The sequence below is a fragment of the Rhynchophorus ferrugineus genome, unplaced genomic scaffold, assembly GCF_030347505.1.
Source record: "Rhynchophorus ferrugineus isolate W39M unplaced genomic scaffold, kcgeb_rfMv2 rfM2, whole genome shotgun sequence".
NCBI classification, from domain to species: Eukaryota; Metazoa; Arthropoda; class Insecta; order Coleoptera; family Curculionidae; genus Rhynchophorus; species Rhynchophorus ferrugineus.
The window spans coordinates 14,733,078-14,750,273 of record NW_027472581.1 but is presented as its reverse complement, the minus strand read 5'-3'; the positions used below and the strand labels follow the sequence as shown (position 1 = coordinate 14,750,273).

Here is a 17,196-nt window from a genome sequence, read left to right as displayed (position 1 = left end):
TGTAACAGATAATTTTATGCCCACCATAAAAGTTTCTTCGTAACATTAAAATTTGTATTAGAAAAAAGTTAGCAAAACATTAAACAATTTACAAGTACAAGTTTATCACTTACTAGAAGTCCTGTTATTACTACCAGATGAAGATTATCAATTCTCACAAATGTATTATGTAAATGTATTGATATTATTTTGAGTTCACAATCCAATAGTAACAGGTCAATTGAAAAGTCCCCGGCCTGACACATAGATGGCGATACTAGAATTAAATCCATATATTTTTTAGTTAGCCCTAAGCCACAGAAGATGCGTGTATACATTTGACAGCTGTCGGGTCATTAGTTTGTGAATTATAGCATTTTGAGTGAAGCAACTTTTGTTATTGTGGAAAAAAATTGATAAAAAGGAATTTCGCGTGTTGATTAAATATTGCTTGTTGAAGGGAAAAAATACAATTGAAACAAAAGCTTGGCTTGATGCCGAGTTTCCGGACACTGCACCAGGAAAATCAACCATAAAGGATTGGTATGCTAAGTTTAGACGCAGTCCACTTGACTGTCATCCGAGTGCGCACGATAAACCCGCTCCAAAGCGTGGGAAAACGCTAGAGTCGACTGACAAGGTTATGGCGTCTGTATTTTGGGATGCTCATGGAATAATTTTCATTGACTACCTTGAAAAAGGAAATACCATCAACAGCGACTATTCAATAGAGTCATTGGACCGTTTGGAGGACGAAATCGCCGAAAAAACGGTCCCATTTGAAGAAAAAGAAAGTGTTTTACAAAGACAATGCACCGTGTCACAAGTCAATGAAAACCATGGCAAAAATACAAAAATTGGGCTTCGAATTGCTTCCTCATTCATCATATTCTCCAGATCTGGCCCCCAGCGACTATTTATAAAGAATGCTCGGTGGGAAGAATTTTTCGTCGAATGAAGGTGATCGCCGAAACTGAGGCCTATAAGCAAAGGACAAATCGTACTACAAAAAAGTTGGTGGGTCGCTATAATCAGTGCATCACCCTTGAAGAGAATTAAAATATTAAGATTAAAATTAAAATATTGAGATTAAAAAATATGGAATAAAAAAAACTTTGCCAAAAAAATGTGTTTTACTATGGTAGGCCGGGGACTTTTCAACTGACCTGTTAAAGTGAATTATTGCCCAAGAAGTACAAATGTTTCTTCAGCAGAATAACGATTTTAGTAAGAATGGAGACATGGTGGGCACGCAAGGAGGTTTAACTCACCGACAATTCAGGAAGAAGTTATTGTTATCGTCGAAGAAAATTTATAATGCAGTTATATATGATACAAAGTTCACCGGATCATCCAGTTTTTTTTATAATTTAATGTTCATATATACAAATGTAGTTTCAGTATATTTATGTCTGCAAACTCGTAGAGCACTTGGTGTATTGACTTGTAACATTTACACACCTTTCAATTTTAATAGAAGAGTGTTTTTACATATTTTTCATTCCCAAGTTCTGACAGTAACGAAAATTCCGAGTGGTATAAGTCAACGATGGTTGACAGATAGGAAATAAATAATAACTACCGTTACAATTTAATATAAGTGAATTTTTATGTATAAGTTCTAGAAAACTATTTGACAGATTGATTCGAAATTTTAACGGGGCATTTAAAACTAAGCGTTTTGCGAAGGTTATGAAAACATAATTTGAAAACTAAAAAGATTAAATAGGATTTCGTATGCTCGACACCCACGAGAGGTAAGTATATAAAAGGATTTGAAGGGACTTGCTATTTTCACAACTTAGTATTTTTACCCATTTTTAAAAAATATGATAAATATCAAGATATGAAATTAGATTAGATTAAAGATATATATTATCTATGATATTTTAAAAATAAAGGTGAGTTAAGTTCATACGGAATGCTGTATTCAATTATTTTTGTTTTTTTTGTTAATAATTTGACTATATATGATTTTTCAGTAATATGATCGCTAGAATACTTTTATTTATTTCCGCAATAATTAATATCAGACTGAGTCACAGCGAAGTTTGGCGCAATAGACATAAATAATTAAATTATTTAATTAAATGATTATATAAAAATAGTGTTCAAAATAACGATAAACTATTTTAACATGACTGAAAACAATTAGTAAAAAGGTTACATTTAGTCTTGTTTTAAAAGTCGTTTTTCGGTTCCACAAGGTTTCGAAATCTCGACCCCTTATTGTATGTCAACTGGACCAAAATCGAAAACAAAAAATGTGTGTGAACCATGTCAAAATCGATCAAATTTTATCACCTTAATATTGTTGTCTTTTTTCCTTGACTATCGTTGCATTGTGCACTCAGAATTCTTGCCAAAAAGGTCAGATGATAAATACGGAATATTATCTGCGAATTTTGCTGTGTTTAAGCATCAAATATAAATTAATTTTGCAGGATAAGAACGCACGATCTCACAAGGCTATCATTGTGATTATTTGGTCAACTCGACAGACTATATATGGTTCCTATCGATTTCTTTGTTCTCCCAAAATTCTAATTACCACTTGAAAGCATGCATTTTCAGTCGGTAGATGACAAAAATGAGAACCTGCGATGAGAAGGTCCTTTTCGCAAAATGGGTTTAAATAAACTTTCGACAGTTAAATTGGCATTAGCATATTGTTTTAAGCAATAGCAAAGATGGCTGAATACGAAAAGATCTCTGGTTTATTAACCAATTCCCTGTACGTTTTGACAAATACATTTGGTGCATGTATCTTGATAAAAATTTAAAATATTTGAAAATTTTGAACTGGTAATTTGACGGTTTTGACAATTCTCTACATAAAATAACAAAAAGAAGGGATATAATAAGTTGCAAGACTTATTGAAACTCAGCTTAAAATATCAAGAAACATTCGTGCAGCTTAGTAGCTGATGAATTAACCATTCCCAGAGGTTTATGCGATGGGAATTGTGATCTACTACGATAACCACAACCACAAAATGTCATGGATTAATTCAGGAGAACCATCCACATCGATTATAAAGTCTTCCTGAGCATACGCAAGGTGTAGTGTATAACGAGCTGCTAAAACCTAATGAAACTGTTATTGCAAACGCCTACCGACGTCAGTCTAAAAAAGTAACTAACATATTGTTGCATAAAAAAGACCAACAATAGCGAGGAACAGAAACAAAGACATTCACTTGAAATGACAACTCTGGGCCAGACACTGCAAGAGTTGCAAAAGATATACTGGTGCAGTTCGAATGGGAAGTTACGTTAATGGTGAGTATAAACCCAGCATACCTACCAGACAAGCGCCTTTTAGTTTCCACATCTTTAAAGTGATGCAGCGTACAGGCACAGGGTTTCGAAATAATGAAGAACTTTGAGAATGGATCGATGATTGGGATTTCGACACTGTATCGCCATGTTGCCATAAAAATGGGAAAAAATTGATGGAAAATATTTTGACTAAATTAGGGTCTATTCCCAGTTTTTGCACAATAGTATAACATACTAAGATTAAGGCTTTCCAGGAAGCTCATCGAATCGCGAGCGATCACTATAAGATTTATTTGTATATTCTGTATAAACTTTGCTTTGAATGTTAATAAGAAAAAAATCCGATAAAAAGGGAAGCTTGAAGTAGTTTTCCGATAACGCTAATGTATTAGCAGCGCCAACATAATCATTGCTTTCGGATCCACCCGTATACATTAAAAAACGTCCAGGATATCTAACAGTTTTAATTTTGTTAACGATGATTTCTCTTGGGAAGATTCTTCTGAAGAGGTCGACAGTTACAGGTGGTAGTGTTGATCATGGTCTCTGTAGAAATTGATATTAGTATGTGTTGGGAAGAAACCTATACTGAGATAATCCTGGCTTGAATTTTAATGGGCTGGCTTTTTCACAAAATACATCAACATCATCTCATGCATTGAGACAAGAGAAGTGATCTCTTTTTACGATTGAATTAATAGACAGGAACAGTTCAATCTTAACGGGGTGTAATAAAACCATCTTGAAAGTCCAAAAAACTATCCAAAGTCATCTCATATAGAAACCTAGTTTGATAAGTTATGGAAATGGAAATTTAAGTTCTAGATCTTACACCATCAGATCGCTTTGGGATAGTCCGGAGGGATGTCGGCTTCCAAGAAATATTGATATATCGGAGAAAAAAACCTCTTTTTCAAACTAGGAAAAATTTAAATTAAGAAAAATAAAAATATTGATATATTGGCTCAACAAAATATCAATATTCTCGAAATATTTTAAAAATTAATGATATTTTTAATAAACCTAAATATATAAAAAATATCGGTCAAAAATATCAATATATCGATATTTTTGGGTACCCCTTGTCCAGACATGAAAGACCAAATCATATTATACTCCAGAAATATATGTAATTATATCAAAGGTAATAAAATTAATCAAGGATTTGGACGAATTCTCAGTAATCATGTGTTTATATTAATGTACTGTTTATTGTTTATTTGTCTCTAAGCCGTACGAATACATAAATAAATCATCCACAAATTAGTTGATTTTCTGATATGGTCCCGACACAATGACTCCGTCCTCCGACGATCTTGATCCAATCATCAAATCACTTAATCAATTGTGTCAACATTTTTTGTGCGCTATACCTATTAAGTATATATAACGAAATAATTGAATTGTTAATAACGTTATCTAGAAATGACTGACATTATCTACGTCGTTAATTAAATTATTATTTGTTCGTCGTTAGTATTTAGGCCAGCCGTGATGTTGCTTTATGGGTAAGAAGGTCCCGAATGACGGATTTACCCGTCACATTATGAGTCTAACGCCACGTAATTGGATCAACGACTAAACAATCGCTTGTTTTATGTATAAACAATGACGGAGGTATATTAATTAGTTGAGTGTTTTTTTACAAATTCGTCTGTTGTTTCGACTATTTATCTGTTCTAATTAGTAAATTATTTATGACAATTTTCATATTTTTTGATCGGATGAACAATACCGTGATGAGCTTAAGCCTAAAAATTATGATTAAAAAATTACAGTAATTTATTACAGGCCTATAAATTAATTTTAAAGGATTTACAACAAATGTTATTAATGTGTATGAAATTGCACCGGGTACATTTTCAACCAACTTCACGTTAAAGCCTCACTGAATTCACTATGTGCTTCATTCTTCACTATGCGTCATGTCGTTGAAGTGTGAACAAAAAGTTTGTTGAAAATGTTACATTTGGTGGAAGCTGTCGGTTTCAGCTTGTGAATACTGGTTTTGACGTTTTGAAATTGGTGATTTTAGCACCGAAGACAAAGAGCATTCTGTAGAGTCAAAAAATGTTAAAGAAGAATATTTAGAAGGCTTTATTTAATAATGATCCGTGTAAAACTCAAGAAGAATATGCAGAATTGCTGTAAGTAACTCAAGAAACCAATTACAATTGCTTGAAGAACATGGAAATGATCCAAAAGTTTGGGTACTTTGTGCCGTATGAATGCTGTAAGGACATGGGTGAATGGGACATGGGGACTACGGAGCCATGCAAGAATATCAAAGGTAAAGCTAAATATCCACGGCTCCAAGCACATGCTTGGTATTTGGTGGAACTAGCTTGGTATGGCATATTATGAACTGCTCAGTACAAATTGAACCCCGCCGATTTACAAAAGATGACACCAAAAAGAAAATCCGTGTTCAAAATGGCGAACGGGAACGTGTTCAAAATGACGTGTCAAAGCAAAACATTTGTTCACAATTTCTCATCATTGCACAAGAGACAAGACTCATTTGAACGAAATAATCTCCATTTGCAGAAAATGTTGCTTTTTTGTTAATAATTTTAAAAAAACATTAATTAAAGACATATGGCGACGAGTGTATTAGTAAAATAAAGTGTTGCAAATGGCTTCGCGAGTAGAAATTAGATGGAAATCATCACATAGATGACGTAGAGTATGCTGGAAGACTAAAGAAGTTTGAAGGAGCTGCTGGACGAAGATTATTGTCTAGCTGAACAATAACTTGTTTACTCATCAGATATTGCTCAACAAGCCATTTGTTATCAATTAAAAGCCTTGAAATGGTTCAAAGAGAATAGCATTGACTGTCAAATGAAATAAAAGCCTAGAGATCAAAAAATCAGATCAAAAATTTATTCAGATGAGATAAAATTGGTAACTTGAATCAAGAGATGTTGAAAGGCCTTTCTGAATATATCAGAAATGTTGCTTCAGCGTCAAAGTCATTTTTGCAGGATATTGTCACTGTGGTGAAAGACGAAAAATCATATGTCAAACGAAGCATAGCAAGTAAAATCAACATCGGAGAAGATTTTTTAATTTTTTTATTACCATGCAATCCGCCGTATTTGGAGACACCAGTAAGTATTTTTCAGTTGCTAAGATTGAATGAAGTCATTTATGGGGAATGCCCACAGCAAGTAATTAAATCGAAGCAAGCTTAAACAAAAAATGAGCAAGTTGGATAACCAACCATGATAAATTATTGCTATCAAGACAATGTGCAACCACGAAAATTTATTTGAAAAATATCGGATAGCAATTTTTCATCATTCTGGCCGTATAGTCCAGACTTAGACCTTCCTCCTTAACCACTAAAATATAAGTGAATACAGATGGTGCATTCAATGAAATCCAAGATAGTTGTACAACGAACAATGAAACAGACAAAATTAAATAGTTGCAGCTTAGAAAGTTATTCAAAATGCTGGTAAGATTCTTAATCTCAATCAAGCATTACGTCTCAATCTACTGTATTCTCCAGATTTGGTCTCTAATAACTTCTGTTTTTTTACAGTGTAAAACGTTACTGTGAAAAAATAATTAAGCATATTTTGAAGGTAAAAATAAGCAGTTAGATAAGCAAAAGACACATCGAAAAGTTACGAGAAGCCCTCCCTGAATAAATGTTGATGAACAAAGTCAATTTCTTAGAGAAAATGTGTTTGCTTAGTTAGACCGGGGACTTATTGAACCTAAAAAAAAATTTGTTGTTAGTCGCACTTTGACACAAATCCCTTAACATTTATACTTCATACAGGGGACCATGCATTTTCAAAGATGTTAAACCTAATAAAAAAAAGCTCATAGTAAATGCACTAACGAGAAAAGCGATTATAACTTAGAATTCACTTTCCCATTGACCCCAACTGCTCTTTTGAAATTGTATATCAAATCATTATAAATGTATTTAAACAAAAGTGATAATATTATAACATTCTTTTTATTTTACTGTGCTAATTAGAATCTAATTAAGAGTTCTTACAAGAAAGATGTTTTTACTATCTCGCTGGAATACACGACATTTGCGCAAACAAAATTGATTTAATTTTAATGCGAAACTTTCTAGTAGTTTTCTCTCATATAGAAATCACAGTTTTAGTCACTATTTATAGAATTTTATTACCATCTATTTTTCTGTCGGTCCAAAGTCTAAAAGAACTGTGTTATTTAGCTAAACAATATATATATATATATATATATATATATATATATATATATATATATATATATATATATATATATATATATATATATATATATATATATATATATATATATATATATATATATATGGCAAAAACACGGTTTAACAACTTCTTGGGAAGCCTTTTCTTTATGATGATTGCAAAAATTAAAAACTACGTTATTTAGCTAAGCTTAAATTACAACTAAAATATATATATAACAATTTCATTATTCTCTCTTTATAGTAATAAAGATACAATGATTGAAAATAAGGAACGCTTCAGACCACGGGGTCCGCTACCTAGTCTAGGTGATGTTCGACATATGTTCCAACCAAACTAGAACAAAAAAATTGCTAATCTCGTTGGGAATCAAACCGGCGACCCACGCGTGTGGGCTCAACGCTCTAACTGTTACACCATAGAAACAGTTACCTGAAATATTTCTACGCTTTCTCATATAATATGGTTTGTGCTTATAAAACAAACTGAATGGCTTTTACACTGAACTACTTTCGAATTTTCGACCCATCAGTTCAGGAATAACATTATACACAAATATCTGATTATTACAGATAAAAAGATATGTGAAAACTTTGTACGTGACTTTGAAATTTGAGGGTTTCCCTCGATTCCCCCTTCCCCAATAAGATCCTGACTTGGTTTAGGATGGGACAATGGGACCATCTCGGAAGTGCACTCTTTCGAACAAAAAATAATTTTGAAAATCGGTTCATAATTGACGCAGAAATCAGCGGACATACATTAAACAAAATATACAGAAGAACATAGAACCTCCTCCTTTTTTGAAGTCGATTAAAAACCCGAACCTTTCGGACGTTGCTTACAAATCAATCTGAAAAGCTCCGAGACTTTGACCTTAAGAGTTCTGATATTCATTCTAATTTTGGTTCTTCGAATAATTCCGTTTGAATATTACTCCTGTATACGATATGTATAAAAACGATGCTGTATTTTTACTACTATCTTTGACATATCAAACAGGTCAATTGAAAAGTCTCCGGCTTGATACATAGATGGCGCTATTAGAATTAAATATATGTTTTTTAGTTAGCCCTAACCCTCAAAAAAAAGGCGTGTATAAATTTGACAGCCGTCGGATCATTAGTTTGTGAATTATAGCATCTTGAGTGAAGCTACTTTGGTATTGTGAAAAAAATGGATAAAAAAGAATTTCGTGCCAACTTTTTGAAGGGAAAAAGTACAGTTGAAGTACATCAAGGATTGGTATGCTGAGTTTAGACGTGGTGAAATGAGTACCGAAGACGGTGAACGCAGTGGACGCCCAAAAGAGGTTGTTACCGACGAAACCATTTAAAAAAATTCACAAAATGATTTTGAATGGCCGTAAATTGAAACTGAATGAAATAGCAGATACTCTAAAGATATCAACTGAACGTGTACGAATTATTTCATACCCAAATATTCACGAATATTTGGGTATGAGAGAGCTTTATGCGAAGTGGGTGCCGCGCGAGCTCACTTTTGACCAAAAACAACGACGAGTTGATGACACACGTTGAACCCGCTCCAAAGCGTGGGAAAACGCAACAGTCGGCTGGCAAGGTTATGGCGTCTGTATTTTGGGATGGAATAATTTGCATTGACTACCTTGAAAACGGAAGGACCATCAACAGCAACTATTACATAGCGTTATTGGACCGTTTGAAGAACGAACTCGTCGAAAAACGGCCGCATTTGAAGAAAAAGAAAGTGCTGCTTCACCAAGACAATGCACCGTGTCAAAAATCCATGAATTAGGCTTCGAATTGCTTCCTCATCCACCGTATTCTCCAGATCTGGCCCCCAGCGACTATTTTCTGTCCTCAGATCTCAAAAGAATGCTTACTGGGAAGAAATTCTTCGAATGAAGAGGTGATCGATGAAACTGGGGCCTATTTTGAAGAAAATGACAAATCGTACTACAAAAATGGTATCGAAAAGTTGGAGGGTCGCTATAATCAGTGTATCACCCTTGAAGGGAATTATGTTGAATAAAAAAAAAACTAATTTTGCCAAAAAATGTGTTTTACTATGATAGGCCGGGGACTTTTCAATTGACCTGTTATACCTATAATTCTTATAAATCTAAAAGCTGTTATTCATCGTTCATCTGATTTACGTCAATCGTTACGCTCTGTGTAAATTTATTTTTTGGCTAGAACTAGGTACCCCCATATTTTTAGTTTGATGGTTCTATTAGTATACTATTTAATTTATGGACAGTTTCTGGAACAACAGGAATAATTTAAATAGTTTTTATATTTACTTAAATACATCTAAAAGATGAACATATTTTTAAAAATATTTCAGCTATCTGTGTGAGTCACCAATGAATGGTCACGAGATCTGTGAACAATAGAACAATGTTTCATATTTCCAACACGTGCCATCACCATTAACACATAATTATTTCAACGATTTTATTATGCAATTGCTTTCGGGTAAAAATGTACGTAAATGACCTGAAACTATTCAAATAGAGAGAATAACAGATTTTTCTAAACCTCTCGTTCTTCCGGTTTCTGATTTTCCGGTTCTTTTGTTGATTTTAATGAAGATGGTAGTAATTGTACCGGACATACCGTTGTTGTGTTTTGCATAAAGTCGTTTACATATTAAAAAAAACTTATCGGCGATTATATTTGAATAACTTTAATGTTACGTTATCTATATTTCATTACAAATTATCTATTTAAATGTATGTATTAATTATGTTAATTAGGCGACTTCATTTCTATCGATTTTTAGAAATTTATTTTATTAAAAAAAATAGATAAAAACGAATTTAATATTGGAAAAATGACGAACTTCATTATATCTCGCGTAACAAATGAATGCTGTCGGGAAATCAACTGCAGGTTTCGAGATGATAAAATTATCGACGTTTTTCATCACCCGTTATAATTTTCCACATAAACTCGTTTTTACTGGCGAGCAATAACTGAAAAGCTCATGTTACTCTGTTGAAATATCTGGAATTTTCTGTGTTTAAAACAGTTGTTACTCAGGAAGGTTGTTATTTTGTCAATTTAGGCTCCTAATAATATATGTCTTGAGTATAATAAGATAAGTTTGACTAAATATATCGATACTATACTTCTTTAAGAGATTAACTAAATTCCAATCAAGCTTGTCAGGAATACATGAACGTATTCAGGCGCTCAATTTATTATATAAATTTCCACAAATTCGTCTAATTAATAATTAAATACCAAAGATCTTGTATATATTATCATAACTAGCGACCCGCCCCGGCTTCGCACGGGTGCAATGCTGATACTAAATTAAATACACTACAGAAAAAATATGAACGTTGTATATAAAAATATAGCGGCCCGCTCCGACTTTGCACGGGCATAAAATATATATGCCTATGTCACTCAATGAAAACATGATTAAAATAGATCCAGTATTTTTGGTTCATTCATTCCTGCCCTTGGCCTGCACGCATTAAATTTGGAGTAAAACAATTCCTCTTCCCCTATACTTACTATGAAGATTTCCTGCTATCTTTGGAATATCTAAATTCATACAATTTTTATTACATTACACATTTTTAAACGCAAATTTTAAATGTGTAATATCTCCGAAAATATTTGTTTAATTTACATGCTGTAAGGAACCATATTGATCTATATTAATTGCACACTGTATTTAAGGTACTTAATTCGATAAGGATTAATGCCGTATTGCTTAAAATAGCTTCGTAAATAAGCCATTTTCTCACGTAAAAAGTAAACAATAAAAATGGTTAATGTGGGTTATCCCTAAAAGATAAACATATACCATCGCGGACTTTTTTGTAGACCTTTTTATGGTGTACAATACTGTAGTACATTAATTTGATCTAACTCGTAGGGTTAGGCAGCGTTTTTGCTAATTGCTAAATAAGCCTAAAAAAATAGGTTAATTTACGACATCACGTTAGAAACCTCTAAAATTAGCAATGTTGCCTTAGTATATTATGCATGTATTATACATATAAACCTTCCTCTTGAATCACTCTATCTATTGAAAAAACCGCATCAAAATCCGTTGCGTAGTTTTAAAGATTTAAGCGCACATAGGGATATAGGGACAGAAAAGGCGACTTTGTTTTATACTATATAGTGATATATATATATATATATATATATATATATATATATATATATATATATATATATATATACATTATAACTAACGGACTGTCTTTGCCGATCTCAGACTCCCCAAGGAACTCTTTGAATCTGTTATTATCAGTATTGGTCCAATTATCAATGACTTTTACAAGGCAGATAGGTCTACGCTCTGTGTAAATTTATTTATGGCTATCTAAGAAGTTTGATAAATATTTTTATCTCGCCGTTGACGCCAAAATATAACAAATGTCATTTCCTAACCAGGATATTTGCCTAATACGGTTTCTTACAGTTCCAGTTTATATTCCAGACGTTTTATCTCGACTGAAGTCATATAACAAAAGTAATGGAAGAAGCTCATGAAATAATGAAATAAATAAAATACAATGAATATATCATATTTTAGTTATAATAAATAATAACAGACAAAGAACATATGCAAGTAGTAGACGTAGTAAGAGAAAGGTATTATTTCAAATAATCGTTGGCAATATCCATAAAAATATTTACTTAAAACGATTTTTAATATTCAAGTCAGTTTATTATTTTTAAATATACATTCATTTATTTGGATTTGAGCCACATCACTTTTCATCGAATCTTAAAAAAATAAAGTTCTATAGAATATAGTTTATAGTCCAGTATAACTTCCATCATCACTCGCTCAACTGAATTAAGAAAAACGTATCAATACAAATATAATAAGATATATCTACAATTGAGAAGAAATAGCTTTATCACAGTATTCTGATACACTGTTGTAAAACTGACATCGATCAGTAATCCCATCGGACTGACCCAGGAGAGCCATCCACAATGACACCTAAGCAGAATATTCATGGCTATAAGGTCTTGCCATGCATATGGTGGGATTAGCAAGGGATGGTTCATTACTAGCTGCTAAAACTGAATGAAACAGTTATTGCAGATGCCTATCGACGTCAATTTAAGAAATTGGAGGGCGTATTGTTGCAAAAAAGACCAACAATGGAAATTAGCAGACGCAAGATCATTCTCTTGCATGAAAATGCACATTGTACTAGTTGTGAATTATTTCTCTCGTGAACTCTTGTATTCCAGCTCGAATGGGTTGGAACAGTCTGCTCGAAAGTTCTGCCGCACCCAGCATACTTTCTAGACCATTTCAGAAGGTGCTATTTCTGATTACCACTTATTCAGATCGATGCAACATAGCTTGGCTGGCACACAGTTTCGAAGTGCAGAAGAAGCTCGAAAATGGATTGATGGATAGCTACCAAATCAACATAACAGGTCAATTGAAAAGTCCGCGGCCTATCATAGTAAAACAAATTTTTTTGGCAAAATGAGTTTTTTTTATTCAACATAATTCTCTTCAAGGGTGATACACTGATTATAGCGCCCCTCCAACTTTTCGATGCCATTTTGTGGTACGATATATCCTTTGCTTCAAAATAGGCCTCGGTTTCGGGGATCATCTCTTCTTTCGACGAAAATTTCTTCCCAGCGAGCATTCTTTTGAAATCTGGAGAATACGGTGGATGAGGAAGCAATTCGAAGCCCAATTCATGGATTTTTGCCATCGTTTTCATTGACTTGTGACACGGTGCATTGTCTTGGTAAAGCAGAACTTTCTTGAAATGCGCCAATTTTTCGATGATATCGCCCTTCAAACGGTCCAATAACACTATGTAATAGTCGCTTTTGATGGTCACTCCTTTTTCAACGTAGTCAATGAAAATTATTCTATGCGCATCCCAAAATACAAACGCCATAACCTTGCTAGCCGACTGTTGCGTTTTCTCACGCTTTGGAGCGGGTTCATTGTGTGCAATCAAGTTGGATGACTCTCGATTGGACTTCGGAGTGAAATGATGGAGCCATGTTTCATCCATTGTCACATATCGACGCAAAAACTCGGATTTATTACGTTTGATCATCTTCAAACACTGCTCCGAATCATCAACTCGTCGTTGTTTTTGGTCAAAAGTGAGCTCGCGGTTAGTAACTAAACAAGTTTGTGTGGTTTGATTCGCTTCAATCTTCTGATTTCCTGCGTATTGTCCGGTAGAGTATCTTTCGACTAACCATTACAGTTGCTTGACTTTGAGTATGATCTACTTTGCTTTTTGTTTAACATGATGTTTCCAATTTAACCTACCATCGAGATGTATTCCGGTTATATCGAGGTATTTAGCTGATTCTGCTTGAGGAATCTGACGTCCGTCAAGTGATATAATTAGGTTTTTGTCATTTCGCCGCAACGTAAAATTAATATGGACCGATTTGGAGACTCTTAAGCTATATTTTCTAGTTCCTAGTCCATTTGTCCATCTTCTTGTCCGTTACTTGTATTTTTTCTATAGTCTTAGACAGAGGTAGATTTTTTGCCATGATAACTGTGTTGTCGACAAATGTTCCAAGTACTGTCCCTTTTGTTGTTGGGATATCGGCAGTATAGAGATAAAAGATTCTTAAAACGATTGAATTTCAATTGAAATGTCCTATTTCTGATTGGTAAAAGTAGCTAAAAACTAAATTTATTATAATTGTATGTCTCTGTAAAAGACAAATGCAATTCATATTTACGTATTGGAATCAGCAATCGAAACCGAACGATGATAATTTAAATTTAATAAACCTCTAGTTTAGTAGTCCATAATAAATGCTAAACATGGGTACTGAATGAGAATATATGAAACAAGAAAAATTACATCTAGGGTTGGTTTTCTTATTATGAATATAATTCTTAAAATGTTTTAATTTGAGTTGAAATATTCTATTGCTGATTGCAAAAGCAACTATAAACCAAATTTATTATAATTATATGTCTGTGCAAAGACAAAAGGGCTTCGCCAAACTGGAAAAAAACTGTTATGCAATTCATATATTTACGTATCACAATCATCAATCGAAAACTAACGATGTTAATTTTAAGTTTAATAAATCTTTATTTTTTTGCTGTTTCAAAAGTCATTAGTCACAATTCATCAAAAATCAGGCCATCAACCGGCAAGTGAACTCCATCTGACGTCATTGGATCAAACAAAGTTTTTTTTTCGAGAGGTTTACAAGTGTCTAAGAACCAGACCAGCCACTGACCTGTTTTCTTTTGGTTAAGAATGGATTAACGTCATGCACGAGTATTTTTTTCGACAAATTTTCGATCTATGCGGACGTCATAAAATCTACAGAACGCTAGCGATAGAAGATATTGATGAAGGTATTTGTATTTTTTTGTATTCCGCTAAACAGCTGGCTATACAAGAGTTTATAAACTATCCTCTCAAAATTGTTTCAGAAACGACATTCAGAGTTACCTAAAATTATTAGGCCTATATAAGTTATAAGTGAAAATTAACCAAATATTAATGAAAAACAATTTAATTCCTATTTTCATTATCATTCTCATTAAATTCATATTTAAATATGAATAGATAAAGTGAAAAATGGAAAATACCTGTATGATAGCATACTAACATAATATTGGCTGTGTTAGTCACAACTTGGACAATTCACGTTCTAATATAAAAGTCCCATTAAGCATTATTTACGTCAATACAAATTAGATACATCACAAATATCAGGAAACCAGGAATTATAAATGACTACCAGAAATTGCCGAGATTTTGTCATTCGTGCGAGTTGTTAATATTAATTTAATATGATTTATACTTAAACATTTATATCAATATTTCAAAATGTTTATTCCAGATGATACGTCATACTACAGAACTTTCTAACGTTCTTATTTATGTTCTCCACGTACATTTTGAAACAATATAATTGTCGACATATATAATTATATTATCAGTTACAGCTGATATATAAAGAAACGCAGATCTGCAGCAAGAACGTTATTTTCATATACTGATAACAAAAGTAATATGAAAAAAAAACAGCAAATTTGATAGATGTATTACAATGGCGTCTATTCATAAATTCACAGAAAGAAGCCTTAAAGCCGTTGTACAACAGAAACTTGAAATTGGTTCTTCGCAAATTAAAATATGAAGAGAATGTTTGGATAACATTTTGTTTGGATAACTAGTTAGGTTTTCAAAATTGCCTTGCTTCTTGTGTCCATGGGATAGCAGAGACCGAGTTAAAGTTGGTGGAAACAACGTTCTCCAAGAAACATTGGTATCCATGCATAAAATGCTTCTACCACCGCTGCATATAAAGTTCGGATTGATGAAGCAACTTCTAAAAGCACTTCCCAAAGTTTTTAAAGCTCGTCGAATCAGACATTAAACAGCTTATGACTAACTCATAATTCATCACAACCATGAGTGATTCTCACAGCGAATGTATTATATATTAGATAAAAATATGTATCGTTAATGGTTTGTAAATAAATTAATATTTTTCTAGTCCATTCTCTTTTATTTTATCAGCTTTTATTTTAGCATACTTATCGAAACTGCCAATAAACGTGATGATTCCCTCCCATGATGAAGACATTTTCGGATTTAGCAATCCAAAAATATAAAGATTACGTCACAAAACCTAAACAGTTCTTAGACATTTTTGCAGAGCAGTGTAGTTAATTCAATGAACATCAAGTTGCAGCTGCCAAAATAGCACTTGGAAAAATCTTACAACTTTTGTTTTCGTGCAGGTTCTAGTGGGAAGATTTACGACATATTTTCCTAAACAGCAAGAAATATATAGAAAACATACGGTGGAACACAGCACAGTATGTGAACACCGAAAACAGATATATCGAGAGAAAAACATCACAAATTTTATTACAAAAACAATGGTTTGTTATCTATCGTGTCAAAAATGACAAAGTAAAAAAAAGTTACAAGTACTGTAGCGTATACGAAAACATTTAAAAAGCCTCAAATAATATCATTCCATATAGCAATAAGGCTAAGTATCTCGGAATGAACCTTGTTGAAAAACTTAGCTGGAAGGAACATATCAGAAAATGTATTGGTTAATTGGAAGAATAATTATCAGTACATAATAAATTGATATTATATAAGCAAATATTGAAACCTATATAGACATACGGAAAACAATTATGGCGATGTTCAGATACCGACTGTCACCAACGAAATCAAGAGAAAAGAACAGAACACAAACTCAAAAAAATGAAACCACTGTGTAGTGTAGCGTAGTGAAGTGCATTTAATAGAAAAGTAGTGTTGATACATAAACATTATTACACCAGAGACTACGATAAGGCCGATGGGTCCTCCTAGATATAAACCTAGATAAGATTTAGGTTTATATCTAGGAGGAATCTAACAATTCTTTACAGGTTAATGTAAAGATAAATTTTAGGTTAGTGGGCACCGATTAGTAATAATGTAATAAATAAATTATTAAAAAAACATTAAAGCCTCATATTTTTCATTTGAATTTTTCAAAATGACGACCGAAATGTAGAATTTCTACCTTATTATAACTAAACTTAAATTATTTCAATATTAATAAAAATCCAGATGATGACTAAGAAATATAACAGTTATATTGCTTTTTAATGATTTTCCGAAAATGTATCATCATCGTCATTATATTATTATAACTTTATTATTCACAAGTGAAAAAAAAATTGATTTTAATATAAAATCCCCGTT

At 32.8% G+C, this 17,196-nt stretch overlaps 1 protein-coding gene across 2 annotated transcripts in view; it reads right to left on the bottom strand.

The window, feature by feature from the left end:
* The window catches only part of 5PtaseI (inositol polyphosphate-5-phosphatase A), a 62,416-nt gene that overhangs the window by 39,965 nt on the left and 5,255 nt on the right, over positions 1–17,196 (bottom strand). The window lies entirely within an intron of this gene.